General features: G+C 41.0%; 1 protein-coding gene across 5 annotated transcripts in view; it reads left to right on the top strand.

Moving 5' to 3' along the window:
- The window catches only part of CHL1 (cell adhesion molecule L1 like), a 200602-nt gene that overhangs the window by 53267 nt on the left and 131618 nt on the right, over positions 1 to 15717 (top strand). For 4 of the 5 annotated variants that reach the window (XM_075004829.1, XM_075004834.1, XM_075004832.1 and 1 more), the window contains 2 exons: positions 1582 to 1685; positions 2053 to 2084. The gene's annotated coding sequence lies outside the window, so the exon portion shown is untranslated. The remainder of the gene's footprint in view (positions 1 to 1581; positions 1686 to 2052; positions 2085 to 15717) is intronic. The other variant, XM_075004833.1, reaches the window with a different exon arrangement.

Raw genomic sequence — 15717 nt, 5'->3', positions numbered from 1 at the left:
TAATAAGCAGTCCAAGGCCTTGTCCACATATCAATGCTGCACAAGTTCAATTTCATTTTTAAACAAATACAAAATCCTGCATATGCTCTCTTGGGTCAGTTCAGCTTTTTACTAGATGAAGCTAAAGCAGAGCATACCCCTAATAAACCAAAATAACTGTTGGCGCACAAACTTGCATGAGTTTCACTAAAAACACGTCTTTATTTAAAGTGGTGCAAATGTGCGTCAAAACGGCTCCAATACATCTTAGTAATGCTAATAAAATGCCCTTAAAGACAATGGCTATTCAAATGCAACGTGTGCCATGAGAGTCACTGCCTGTGGAAAGCAAAAATAGCATGTCTATCAGAACAGTCCAATAACATTTTCAAAGAAAGAGCCCTACAGTCAGCATACAGGAGACCATCATACAAAATTGCCTAGATGTGTGGATCTCTCCAATGGGAGACTGTAGAAGTTCTATGCAAGGAAACCTTGTCCCTTTGAATCTGGCCCAGAATTCTTTGCATGCGTAAAACTCCCACAAGCTACAGAGGTGTATTTGGATGCATACAGAAGGCAGAATTAGGCATTTAGAATTTATCTGTATGCTTCCCCCAGAGTACAAGAGTGAAAGAGGCAGTGGGGAAGTATGAACAAAGGCAGTTGTTTTCTTTTTCCATTATTTTCTGCCCTTCATAAGAATTCTGTTGGTCACTGTGGGCTAGTGACATCCCTAACCTAGGTCAAGCACCTTGGAAAGCCAAAATGCCTTCAATATCAGGGTTCCCAGGTGCATGGAGAATGCTCTTTTGTGGATTGTATTTTGTTTCAGCACCTCACCTGCATGAGGAAGTAGAGCGATGGCCTAACTTTTACATCCTTGCCTTGTACGGGACACAAAAGCTACATCTACACAGCAAGGTTATTCTAAAATAACAGCTATTATTTTGAATTAACTTTGCAAGCATCTACACTGTGCACATGCTCTTTCAAAATAGGTGCATTATTTCATGTCATAAACTTCATTGCAATAGCTATTTTGAAATATGTGCTGGTAAGACATGGACTAGCCCTATTTTGAAATAAGCCATAATGGAGTCCAATGGCACTATTTTGAAATAGGCTCTATATGTTTCAGCATGCTATTTCAAAATAGCTGGGTGATATTTCTAAATTAATTATTGTGTATTGCTGTATTAGTTCGAAATAAGCTATTTCAGAATAGCTCTTTTGGAGTGCATTATTTTGAAATAATGCCGCTGTGTAGAAGTAGCCCAAGTGAGGATGATCTGTGTTAACCTGAGAATAAGAGCAACAGTTGTGTCTGGACATTAGCTGAGCACTGAGCTTGGAGATGTGGTAAAGTCCTTATACTCTTCACCCTTCTGTTCCGCATGCTACCCTGCACATCTGCATGAAAGCCAATAACTCAATAGGGGTTTGGTACCTAACCTGCTTAGGCACTCATGTTAATTACATCAGGAATTTTGTCTCTTTAGCTTTGCAAATTTAGCACTCAGGCACTTGCCCTCCTAAATCTCACTGAAATTCTAAGAGTCTCTCTCAGGCTGTTCTGAACGTGTTTCCTTTGCCTTTCAGCTACCCTGGACTGCTGTATATAACTACCACACCACCACCAGCTCTCCTTCCTCCGTGTACTGTGAGAAAAGAACAGCCTGTCTTTGGAGCCTAACTCCTGGAAGGTATTCATGACTCTGAATCCCAAGTGGAGGGAGACACCTTCTTTTAGATGCCGTGTGCCCTTGCAAGGTGGAGCTTATATCCCACATCACACCTCAGCATTTCCTACTGTAGTATAAGGCAGTTCTATGCTCAGTATGTTGGCTTCTGTGAATCCTGTTCTTAGGTTCCTAGTTCTTCCTAACCATTGTGCAGGGAGACCTAGAGCCTAATTCAGAAATGTGGATTCTCCTACATAACAAGGGGCCTAAAAGTTAAATGTTGCAATGCTGCATCTCGGTCCTCTCTGTGGATCTAGCCCCTTAATATCTAAGTATTTTTGGAAAATGGGACATATGCTTCTAAGATATCTTCTATTGTTATTTGCAGATGAGTTGGACCCAAGATATGAGAAGGACAAGGTGAGTGAGGTAATATCTTTAAGTGGCCCAACTTCTGTTTGGTGAAAGAAACAAGCTTTCAAACTACACAGAACTCTTTGGCAAGACTGAACTGAAAAGTGAAACCTGATGTCTTTCACCAACAGAAATTGTACCAATAAAAGATTAAACATCCACCTGATCTTGATCTTCAGCAAAAAAAATTTTTGAAAGTTGTCTTATGTTTCATATATGCCACAAAACAAGATCCCTTCTTTCCAGCCTAGGTATAAAAGGATTCTCATATTATTCATATGAAAGAATCAAGGATCATTTGTATTTGAAATTTGTTCATTGATTTGGTGCATAAGAACGTGATAATCCTCCTTGAATGTATATAATATGACAACTGAGGAGGTAGAGAAAATGAATTCTTACAGATATATTCCTGTGCATATTTCTTCAGGCTCATCCTCTGACAAAACAATTTGTTTCTACGAACTCTTGTGCTGAGGCTGAAATTTTATAGTGAATTATTAGTTGAACCCCCTTGGGGAATGATACAGAGACAGCCTCTAATGAAAGTGGTTTGAACCTACATTCTTCCCCTCCAGAGTGGTTGTGATTTGGTCCTGCCATATGGAGTTTAGTGAAATTACAGCTTTATAACATTTAATTGGCTCAAATTAGTTAGATACAATTTATCTAGTACAATGAAAGGGAAAGTCCAATTTCCATATGAATACATTAGAAGTAAATTATTTCCTTGTGTGTATTAAGAGTTGGCCCTTCCTGATGTTCCCTCATTAAATTGCAGAACTTAGATACTATTATGACTACTCCAGCTACAATAAGTAGGCTTTTTCTGTGGGGTTGTTTTTCTATAATCAGCTGTGCAACATTTAGAATAAGTGCCTGACTGATGCTCCAGATTTTGTTGCATGAGAGCAAGGTCATTTCCTTGCTAGAATTAGAAGAGAGACTGTTGGAAGGGCCTGAGATATGAGAGCATAACAGTAATACAAAAGAAATATGCGCATGTGTTGAGACTGTGGAAGAGGCTGCTATGGAATGAATAGTTTGTAGTAACCAGTCATCTGACTGTCCCCAGGGTCTGGAATTCACCATTAAACAACTCTCTTGTGATAAGAGAAATCTTGGCTCTCTCTTAATAGTGGAGAAACACACCCACTAATAGGGCACTCAGCATTGTATCTTGAATGTGCCATACTGGAAAACAAAGGCATACTGTTTCTCTCATAAGCTGCTGTTTGAATATTAATGAAGAAGTAGGGGCCAACGAGCATGACGACTATGAAACTTCTCTTATTAGGCAAGCATGCATTTCCCATTGTGTGATTTCTGGTTAATGATTGAGTTTCAGATTTGAGTGAGCGTTTATTGCTGGACACTGGCTATAGGCAAACCAGTTGGGGGATACATAACCATTGAAGAATGTTATGTTGGGACAATATGAAAAGTACATAGTCTTTCAATTTATTTTAATTTTTTTTAGAGATTGTATAAAATAATGCAAGTTAGAAATGGAAAAGACATAGCTGATTGTCTAGTTATTAGCCTTGCTACTATAGGATTGTAGTATGCTGATACTTCTTTATATTTGTGTAATCCATATTTATGTAAAAACCTGATGATGATGATAATGCTTTGTTTTGCTTGAGAGACAGAGGAGAACAATAGCAGGCTGTAAGAGCCCTCAATATAATTAATAATACAGTACAACTGACACAGGGAAAAAAAAACATTTTCTCTACTCTACAGAAGCAAAACCAAATTTCCCCTATTTTAGAGCTCCCCATAAAGGAATCCACTCAAAAATAATGATGCACATCCCCAAGAGTTCTCCCCTGCACAGCCTTTTCCAACCACTTGTCTTAATAGCTTACCCTAAAATCAATGGATTTGAGCTCAGTTGAAGCAAAGGCAGGGAGTGAATTCCGAAGTCGGAGGACTCAGGTGGAGCATGCTGATGTAACAGAGGAGCCTATGTCACTGAGAGTATGTCTGCACTGCAGTTGGGAGAATGCACCCTAGAGGGACTGGGGCTACTGGGTTAATAATATCTGTGTAGATATGGCTCCAAAAGAAACTTGGGCTGGCCACCTGAGCTCAGATTCTTGCAAACCAAGCTGCAGCCTGAACCACAGCCATCTAAGCAGCTACATTTAGTGCACTAAACTGAGCCCTGCTAATGTGAGCCTGTCTACCTGTCCCTCTCAGCAGTCTAGGCTTACCATTGGGGCCTGATCTTACTGTCACTGAAGTCGCTTCCAGTGGGAGTTGTATAAGACCCATAAGGCTAAATGAGTGAGAACCAACCCTTTAACTCCACATGGCAACTAACAGCCAGCCAGTGAAGATTCTGGAGTCATGTGCTCATGACAAGATACCTTTGTAGGGCAGGCCTACACTGCAAAAGAAATTTAAGCCAAGATGTGCAACTCCAGCTACAAGAATTGTGTAGCTTTAGTTGCATTTCCAGCATAGCCCTACTGCAGGAGGTTGACAGGAGAAACTCTCTCATCAACTTCCCTTCCCTTCTCATTGACAGCAAGGAGTATCGCATTCAAAAGGAGCTCCCTGTGAGTTTGATTTAATTCATTCCTACCAGATGCACTAAACTGAACTCCAGAAGATGACCACAACAGCATCGATCTTCTTTTTAGTGAAGATGTACACGTAGTCAGCAAACTGCCACCTTCTGTGCTAGCTTCAGTTTCCAAGCTGAATGAAAACGCTGCCCCGCAGTGTATATCTACAGGAGTCATGGGAGGTGATGGTGGTTTTTGTAGGTATAACTGAGCTAACTTTAATCTAGCTGGCCTGGGTGCCAGAGCAGTGAAGTGGCAGCCTATGCTTCCGTGTGAGCTATACAGGCTATGCCTGGAACTCTGGGTAATTTAATTATAGGGGTTAGTTCATGGTGAAGTATGCATTGCTATAGCTTCACTGATCCAGTATCCAAGCTAGATAAATTAAAGCTGTCTTAGGTATGTGTCCCTGAGCTGCAAGCAGTATACACATACTCTCAATCAAGAAAGAGAGTAGATCTGAGTTTCATGTATTAAAACCTAAAACTTTTCTTATAATGTGAAAGAAAGCTAAACTCAGTTTCAGTGTATTAATCAACTGGCTTCACAGCAGTTGCTCTGGATTTTCACAGGGGAAATGGAGAACATAATCTGGCCTTTGGTTTTTAATAAAGTATTGTGTTTAATGTCTTGTAAATCCTTTGCAACATGCTCTATTATAAATTACAATCATAACAGAAAATAGTTTCCTTCAGAGATTTTATTTATGGAACTTTCTGCCTTTTGATAGCACACACGAGTAATTAATTGAAGATACAATTGGTTGGCTAGCTGTTTAAAAACACCACTACTTCAGTTTGAACCTCTCTAGGCTGGCACTTTCTGGTCCTGCAACATTTATGTCCTGCATCATTTTAGTTATCTAGATGTCCTCTTTTCATGGGTGTGACCAAATTTCACATAATCCCATCAAGTTTATTTGCAGACACCAGTCCTGGCTTTCGATATTCTGTGCTGCTATTTAGCTCATATTTACCCCTAAATATCTTCTAAGAGGCCAGTAACCAGTGCAAATGTTCGTAATGCTACTAGACAATAATGACCTCCTGGAGAAGATTTTTTTTTTCACTTTGATATGGTTTAAAGGAGACAGGCAGGAAAGCTTTCAAGACCATTCCTGCTTTCATTGCTACAATGGGAGTTTTGCCACTGATGTCAACAAGAGTAGGATTGGATCCCTTATTACTCTTTGGCTACGTCTACACGTGCACGCTACATCGAAATAGCTTATTTCGATGTAGCGACATCAAAATAAGCTATTTCGATGAATAGCGTCTACACGTCCTCCAGGGCTGGTGCCGTCGACGTTCAACGTCGATGTTGGGAAGCACCACATCGAAATAGGCGCTGCGAGGGAGTGTCTACACGCCAAAGTAGCACACATCGAAATAAGGGTGCCAGGAACAGCTGCAGACAGGGTCACAGGGCGGATTCAACAGCAAGCTGCTCCCTTAAAGGGCCCCTCCCAGACACACTTGCACTAAACAGCACAAGATCCACAGAGCCAAAAACTAGTTGCAGACCCTGTGCATGCAGCATGGATCCCCAGCTGCAGCAGCAGCAGCCAGAAGCCCTGGGCTAAGGGCTGCTGCACACGGTGACCATAGAGCCCCACAGGGGCTGGAGAGAGAGCGTCTCTCAACCCCTCAGCTGATGGCCGCCATGGAGGACCCCGCTATTTCGATGTTGCGGGACGCGGATCGTCTACACGTTCCCTACTTCGATGTTGAACATTGAAGTAGGGCGCTATTCCCATCCCCTCATGGGGTTAGCGACTTCAACGTCTCGCCGCCTAACGTCGAAGTTAACTTCGAAATAGCGCCCAACACGTGTAGCCGTGATGGGCGCTATTTCGAAGCTGGCGCCGCTACTTTGAAGTAGCGTGCACGTGTAGATGCGGCTTTTAAAATAATGTTTTACGTAGTGCATATAGTACAGATCTTATTACTACACAGGAAACATTAAGAGGCACCAAATGGTAACCTTAAGAAAGCGCTTCCAACACTTCTTTTGTTTGTTGCAGAGTAGGCCACTGTTAACAAGTGAAACCAGTGCTAGATGCCAGTCATTACTAAATGCTTTCTTCAGCAAATGGGCTTGAAGACAAGCATAGCCATTCGTCTCCTCCTATAATGCTAATGCATTTGACATATTTTTTGTTCCCATGTAGAACTGTAGCGGGTGGACTCCTTGTAGTTTACTGGCAAGTAGACCTGAGACTTTATTTTCATTTTGTGTTAAAATTATCGAAATGTGGATGAAGGGGCGGGGAGGATATTGTTCAAAAATCAGATTTAGCTTGAGCTTAATTTTCTCTTTACTCTTGTCTATTTTGTGTTCAAAGTTATTCTCACACTTTGAAAACAACTCAACTGGCTTTTCAGAGTAAGGAGTTTGAATTAATGTACCTGCATTTACTCCCATTGAAGTCAGTGACCAAAGTCCAATTAACTTCAGTGGGAACAGGATGGTGCCCTGAGAAAGCACATAAATATGGTGCCTTTAATCTATAAAATATGTCAAAAAGAGTTACTGCTCATCCACAGTAATAAGAAGTGAAGAATATGGTTGAAGAGGAAAGGTTAAAATAATTGAATTTATATAGTGTTTATGCTTCTGTGAAGTGGTGCCAGATATTTTCACTTCATGGTAGTAGTGACACAAAGAGTAAAAGGATTAGGTTACAAGAGGACCCAAATAATGCCCTGTATTCTGTGGTAGTCTGACACACATTAAAAGTGCCCTTTGACAATTGTGTATGGGACGTCAAAAAACAAAGACTGGTCTGGGGTAATGCATGCATCTCTCCAGCCCCTGCCCTGTAGTCTCAGGCAAATTCTGGCCTGATAAACACAAGGTCATGGTTACTTCATCCTTTATATGGTTCAGGGGGTCTCTGAGCTGGAATTCACCTGCTTCTGCAATAAATAGACAATGTTTGTTGTTTGTCCCCTGTTGGTAACTTGAAAAGGGAGGATTTGAAATGAGCCATTTGCATTCCCCAGGTACTTCCTTGGAAATCCACTTCACAGGTATTTAAAAAAATCCTTTGAAGTTTCTAATGCCTTCCAGATGCAATGCACTGCACAAATGAATTTTTAATACAGCAGGCTCAAAAGATGCTAAACTTGATTTGATAAAGTTCATTCAGGATATTGTGTATTATTGTCAACTCTAAAAATAATAGGTGCTGAATCAGCTGGAGCAGCAACACCTACTGAATCAATATCAACACCTCTATTAATATATTTGGTTTTTCTTGTATCTAACTCTCTGAATATTTACCAAAGCACAACATTCTTAGGATATGAAATCTCTAAGACCCAGATCTAACTGGATATGGCTTTATATTCAAGGCACCATGCTTTTTAGCCAGTGTGTAATACAGGACATGAAATAGATAGTATATTTCAGATGTCTGTTAAAGAAATGTTTGGATAGAAAAATCTTTACATAGAAATTGTGGATTTCTTCATATTTCCAGTTATTAAAATGCATCTGTCTCTGATAAGGCATATTTCAGACTTTCCTGTTTCACAGTCTGGGATTTAGATATTTATATGGAAGATCCCTTTACATTCTGCAGATGTTTAGAAACCATAGTACTCATAGGCTATGATTATGCTACAGCACTCTGTTGACAGAAGTTGGAAGACATTTCACAGCAGAACTTCTATTGACAGAGTGCAACCACACACCAAAACCAATCAGGAGAGCTGTCCGAGCTGTCGACAGAGCAGCAGGACTGCCTGGCTGCCCTCTTGACAAAACAAGCACCAGGAGGCACTGCAGACAAGGCTGCCCATTGTTGTGGATGCCCTGTGGTGGAGAGAGGCCCTCTGGGGACACTTACACAGCTGTTCTGTCTACAGAAATCTGTCAACAAAGGCATTATGCCTGAAAGCATTGAGGTAGAAGCCGATACAATGTCGACAAAACCCATTTTGTGTATAAAAGCCAGCATGTTTTGCTGTCAAAACCCCTGTTTTGTCATAAAAAAAAAAAAACCTCTCTAGTGTAACCGTAGCTATAGAGGATTTTCCCCTTGGAAATTACAAGCAGAGCAAATTGTCTCGGGCACATTCTTCTTCATGGAAAACCCATTAAGTGATATGTCAGGGCCTTAATCTCAAAATAAAAAGATCTTTTTTCCAAAGGTTAGATGTAAGTAGGTTTTCATGTCTTATGACAATTGAAAGAATAATATCACTTTATAAGAATCTGAAGAGAGAGAGAGAGAGAGAGAGAGAGAGAGAGAAGACAAACTAAGAAGATATATGCACAAAATACTCTGCATTATTTTGCTAGATTGAGCAAAAGCAGTGTCTGACCAGACCTCCAGCCTGCTTAATGGAATCCAGATTTTTTGATTGCATTTTCTCCAGTACTTGCTGGAGCTCCCACCCAATCCCTATGAACTGACTCCCACTCACTATCCATTTCCTGATTCCACCTCCCCATGTATCTTTCTTCCCAGGCTAAAGTTTAGCCCCATCTCAGACCTTTTCCAAAAGTCTGATTCTTTCTACCTTTGGCATCACAAGGTCAGGAACAAGGACTTATTACATCATGTCTGGAGCCTGACTGGTGGCCAAAATACAACACTTACTGTAACTCTCCATGGGCCAAAATGTAACTTGCATTCCGCAGAGCCAGCTAGGAAATCTTGGGGACACCTTGAAAGTTACAGTGCAAACTGCTGTCCTGTAGCAGAGATATCAGAGATTTGGGGCTACCTCTATTGGACCCATGGACATTAAGTGGTGAAGTGGGAAAATGTGAGTTCATAAGATTTGGCATTAGAAGGAAGAGGGTTGCTCGTGGTAGTGGTTTTGGGGGTGAGAGGGTTCTTTGTCTACTGAAATCGCAGTTGTGTTCCCCAAGATTTTAGAGGTTGAAGGAATGCTGTTGCGGAAGGAAGAAGTGAAGTGGTTTCTGCAGATTCTAAGGCTTGGCTGTGCTGTAGATAATCAGAGAAAATTTTCATCAGTTTCTTTTAATTTGCTAGATGCAATTTTAATCACTGTGCCCTAGAAAATGATCTTTGATCTTTCCGCTTAATCCATGTAGTGTGTTTCTAGTAATGCTCAGGGATGTCCTTTTTCCTGTGTGTTGAGGCTTCGATGTTTCTGTGACATTTTCAGCAGGCAGTCTTACATGCTACCTAGGAAAATAATCACCTCTTTCTCGGCATTAACATTTTAATATGCAATATCTCTCTGTGAAGTCAGACTTACTAGATGTAAGGTATTATGCACCATTCTAGCACAAATCAGCACCTGGATGACATTCATTTTTCTTAGGCAGCATTCTCAGTGAGATAAATTTGAGGTTACAGATACAGAGTGACAGAAAATGTGTGATCAGTGTATAATTAGTTTGCATTTCTTTGTGTTTCTCTTTTAGGCAGGGGAATTGCCTAACTTAATTAATGCGAGTAATCCTAATTATTTTGGATCTGTCAGTGCACATATGATGATGAATAATGCAGAGGCATTTTGACACTAAATATGTATGTCGAATTCTTTCCCCTTTGTCTCTGCCTGAAAAATCTGTCTAGAGTTCTTTTGAAATTGGATGATATGTACAGTACCTAGATTCCACCAGGGCTTATATGACTTCAGGTTGGGGATGGAGGATGTTGTCAAAGGGTTGCAGTATCATAGTGAATAGATGGGGGAGCAATGTGTGAGAACACTTGCAACCAAGGTTTTGGGGTTGATTTGAGGGTTCCAGTAATGCACAGTGTTGCAGTATTTAGTTGGACATGAGCAAGTGAAGTATGGCTATTTCTTGTCCATATTGGCGCATAGTACTTGGCTAGAGTACACAAGGGCCACCACTGCTGTTCATAACATTGATATTAATGCTTGCCAATTCTGAACCAGGTTGACCCTTGTCTTTGTCATGGCAACTGCCTTCTTCAGATGGTCATGGAAGGCTAGCTTGCAGCCCAGATTCACTCCAAGTTACAAAGAAGTGGGGATGTGTTGCTGCCATTACTACAGATACTCACTTTGGGACTGTGGTTTAGCATTTCTGTTATCAGGATAGACTGCAGTGACTGCTTTTTGTTTGTTTATTTTGTGAGGGCTTTTTCCTTGTTTGTTTTTGTGAGGATTTGGATTGACCTTCCATTTCTTAGGTTACCATATTTGACCTTTCAAAAAAGAGAACACCCCTGAGAGGGAGTTTATCTGTATCAGTATCTACCAACTCATGTTGTATTGATGTACTTGATATACTATAACACATTAATACAACGAGACACTGGTACGGATACACTCCCTCTCAGGATGTCAGATTGTCTCCTTTTAATATGGTAACCCTTCAGCATTTCCAAAAATATTATTCCATGAAGAAAATAGAAAAAAAAAGAGTAATATCTAATAAAGTCCTTGGTATATATCATGTATTATTTCTTTTGTATTGATTTCTCTAACTGGATTTTTAAGTCTATCAAAGTCTTTATTACATACTAATAAATTCCTTTTTATTAATTGTTTTGTAAACTAGAGGATAAATTCCTTTAGCCTTTTTATAAGGTATAATTGTATATACCTTTTCCTAAAACAGTGCTGAATTTTCTCTAAAATATGCTGCTTTTGTCAGTTTGACAGTGAATTTTCAAACCTCTGAAATATAAATATTCATAAGATTAAGTGAAATGTGACCTAAGTCTCTATTTTTAAAAATAGATTAAAGATCCAAACCTGTAGGACTTCTCATATTTTTCTCATAATATTACATATTAGTGTAAAGATTGCAGGAACTACGTCTAATGAGCATAAAATATGAATTAGGCTATTAATGTATTAGAAGTATTCCAAAGATAAAGATAAAAATTTAAGAAATAAAATACAGTTGTAACCAAATTTAAAAGAAACGTTAGAGAAATTTTAGGCAATAGCCCCAAAAGCAAACATTGATTCAGTATTTTGTTAATACAAATGCAATCAATTATTAGGCATTAGAGATCAGTTTAGTAAGTGTAGAGCTGAAATGTAGAAAGTGTTCTTGAATTCTGGTACGACTACGTAATATACTTGTCAGGTTTGTTTCCTCTGTTGAAGCAATGAGACTCACAAGGGACATCTTTGGCCAAATTAGTCCATAATCTCTGGTACTACTCTCTTTAGAGTGTCTTATTACTCAATGCTCTTTTATTTAATGGCATATGCAAAATAAATCTGCTGTCCTGGGCTATCCCATGTCATAAATGATCCAGAATTATAACTGAACAGACGTATAATACTATACCATGTAACCTTGATTATCTGAGCCAAAGTTACTAACATTCTTGCTAATCTGAAATTAACTTCCCACAAGGCTTTTTTACCTGCACAACGTTTTGTGTTTTCTGTATGAGGTACATGTAATTTTTGTTGCTGGGGGTCTGGTGAAGAGGAGGAGAACAGGGAAAAGGATCAGAAACTAAGGAACAGAAAACATCTTTTCTCTGCTTGATTGTCAAAGGTGGTGCGTAGCAGAGGAAGGGCAGTGAAGAGCTGCTCTGTTATCCAGGTTCCCATAAAGCCATTCACTGAGGGCCAGATAGATATCCTTACTTGCCTTAGTCCATGAACAGTCCTATGGACTTCACCATGAGTGAGGTGTAGATCAGTGTGAGTCCTGTCATATGGCTCTGAGGCAGAATGTGAAGTAGGGAAAAGCTCCTTCCAGCCCCTCTGATTTTTTCCATTTTCTTCCTGTCTCCTCACAATATAACTCCTTTCAATATCAGAACCCCCATGACTTATATCTAGGCAGTGTGTTACAAGTTGACTCAAAGTCATTGCTTACAGCAATAAGTATTAGGAGCCAGAATAAATACAGATTAAAGCAAGGAATTTGTGAGTTGGAATTCATATTCAAATTCGACACATTAACACGTGACATGAACAGAGATATCAATTAACTCACGCATTACAAGGACTGCTTCCCTTCCTTTGATGCTTGTAATTATCTCAGACAGGACAATTAACATCCCCCCACCCCTCAACACCCCTCCTATATATTTGATTTGTCAGTTTTTAATTGCAGTTTTTTGGTTCTCTGTATGGGAAAGGAGATTGATCTGGTGGAGTGGGTCTGTCCCAGGAATGCACATCACAGAATAAATCATTTTGTTAGTCTTTAAAGTGATACCTTTCTGCTGTTTTGTTTTGTTGGAGTACAAGTGACATGGCTACCTCTCTGTTACTATTAGGAGCCAGAGTGGAGGGTCATGTACATTTAATTTTAAAATATTTTTTATAAGCACATCCAGCCACACTTGCTGCAATCAATGGGTAGGCCAAATTAAAGATTCCTGAGCCATGACACTTATGCAGTTTCAGTAGCTTAGTACCCACTGAAGGGAGCATTAATCATTCCCCAGTGACTTCTTTACCAAGAGTGTACAGCCTAGCCTCTCATATGTATGAATGCTGGTTTCGGGGGAAGTGGGAAAGATGTGGAGGTGCCTTTTCTCATGCCTATGGGAAATAAATTGTGAGAGGTGTTGCTCTCTTTGCCAGGACAATTCACATTACTAAATATTCTTAATTCTTATTGCTTCCAAGTAAGTACACTCATCTCCACATCCATTTCTTTATAAGTCACAAAAGGAAGGAGCACAGACACCAGTCAACCTTTCTTTTAAGTCTCCTTGTCATGTTAAGTGCCTGTGGCATGGAGGATGTCATGACTGTAACAAATAAATGACATGCCATTTTTTTTCCTGAATATTACAGGGCTGGACTTTCAGAAATGGTAGCCTTACAGGACGAAATTCATGAGGCCTATACCTCTAATTCACCAAATAAGGCTGAAGTGGGACTTGTGTCACTATCATGTATTATATTATTTACAATAGCACCTAAGTATCCTACTGAAATTATGACCTCATTGGACACTGTAGATACACATAGGGCATGTTAACTTTGCAGCTGAGGGATGTAATTCACAGCTTGAGTAGATATGTACACGTTAACGTGATCAGCAGCATGGTCACAACAGCTCAGGCTGCTTGTTCAAGTACATACCTAGCATGTTGGATGCAACTGTGCTCACCTGGCTAGCCAGAGCCTCCACCTGGGTCACAAGGGTCACACTGCTGTTTATAAAGTGCTACCTTGATCATTTACCCAACACAGGAGTTTTACCTGCTTGCTTCAGTGTAGACATACCCAGAGCAATCTGAACAGATAAGATAGGCAACTCATGGGAGAAAGTGGTACAACACACAAACAGAAGGTGGGAAACTGAGGCACTAAGATCAGACAGGAAGTCTGTGTGCCAGAGCAGGGAACTGAATTCAGTCTTCCTCAATCACAGGCTGCTCCTTCACCAAAAGAGGCAAAGTTTTCAAAAGTTCTCAAGTGGCATAGGAATCGAAATACCAGTGAAAGTCAATGCGACTTAGGATTCTAAGTCACTTACATGCTTTTGAAAATGACCTAAGATCATCCTTCATTGCCCTAGTCTTGAGCATGCAAACACACTTCACCCAGCAAGCAAAGGAAATTGTGCACCCATGTATTGGAGTATGAAGTTATGTTTGTACATTTCTTTTGGATAATTGAACTTGAAAATGAGAACATACGTACCCAATCCAAGAAGAACATTTGTTTAGGTCCAGTTTACAAGCTTTTTTGCTTGCACACCATTTATATGATAGGAATTATTATAACAATTTCCAGTTTCATTATACATTGTCTAATAAAACATTAAATGGCTTGGAAATAATGAATATTTAACATGCTATCTCTATTAATATACAGTCAGTTGGAAAACTCTCTTTCTGCTCCACATTTCTCTGACTTAAAGGTTAGAAATATGATGAGTATCTCTTCTGGTCCATTCAGTCATCTACTTTCCCATCTAAGTCATATAGAAACATGTCTATTCTTGTGCATGATCATATATCTTGTGCCCACAATTAGAGTTCTAGATGGAGAAGACTGTGTCTCATGGCCACCCATGGCTACAGTATATCTTTAAGAATGATTCCCAACTTAAATGTAAATGGCTATAATGAAAAGACTTCCAGCAGCAAATCAGTTGACAACTGACTGTTAACAGACAACCTGGCACAATGGAACATATTGTAGTTGGAATGTGCATATGTAACCAATTCATTGAAGCTGGGTCTACATGTGAGCGCCCTTTCGAAAGGGCAAAAAATCAAAGTCAAAGTTTCACAGTCTGCGCCCCATTCTTTTGATTTTCTTTCGAAAGATGGGTTTACACGTGTGTATGCTCCTCCCGCTCTTTCGAAAAAGGGCCACTTTATTTCGATTTTTTGTGCACATGTAGACACAGCTTGATAGTTCACTGAGGGCGGGTGGTGGGCATTGCTAGTGCGCCACCGCAGAGTGCTGCATCCCATGTGGGGGGTGGCCTGTGTGCAGCCCAAGACCCCTGATCCTGTGTGCGGGTGACTAGCTGTTGCGTCGCCCCCACCCTGTGGAGCAGGTGTGCACCCCTCCCTGTACGTACTGGAGGGTCCCTCGGTGATGCCCAAGATGTCCGGCTCCCAGTCACCCAGCTGGAGAAGCGGGAGGGGATGATGATGGTGAGGTCCCTGTCCTCACTTGACCACTTGGTGGTACACTCGCCCTCCTGGGTCCCCGGTCCAGGCTGCTCCTCCTCCTCCTTCTCCGGCTGCAGCTCCTTACTGGATTTGTTCAGGAATGCCGGGGTGAGAAGGTCTCCTGGGGCCCCAGGATGCCCAGGAGCTCCCAGTAGTAGGAGCATGTTGCTGGAGCTGCCCCAGAGCATCAGCTCCATGGTATGCTCCAAGTGGCTCCTGGTCTGGAGGCCCTGCACCAGGTGGGCGAAGGCCGTGGTATTGTGCTGCTTGACCCTCATGTGGTGCAGGACATCCTCATTCTTCCAGAGGCCAAGGAGATCCCACAGCTCCCGCTCTGTCCAGGAGGGGGCCCTTTTTTTTCTCACCCTGGGAACTCTGTGGGGGCTTGGAGGGGAGGCTGTGGGTCTCATGGGGGGGCTGGCTGCTGGCCACGCTGCAGCACTAGAGCGTGCGGCTCAAGCACGTGGGGTGGCTGCTCCTAGCACAC

This window comes from Carettochelys insculpta, chromosome 11 (assembly GCF_033958435.1).
Source record: "Carettochelys insculpta isolate YL-2023 chromosome 11, ASM3395843v1, whole genome shotgun sequence".
Taxonomy (NCBI): Eukaryota; Metazoa; Chordata; order Testudines; family Carettochelyidae; genus Carettochelys; species Carettochelys insculpta.
This window is presented reverse-complemented; position numbering and strand designations above follow the sequence as displayed.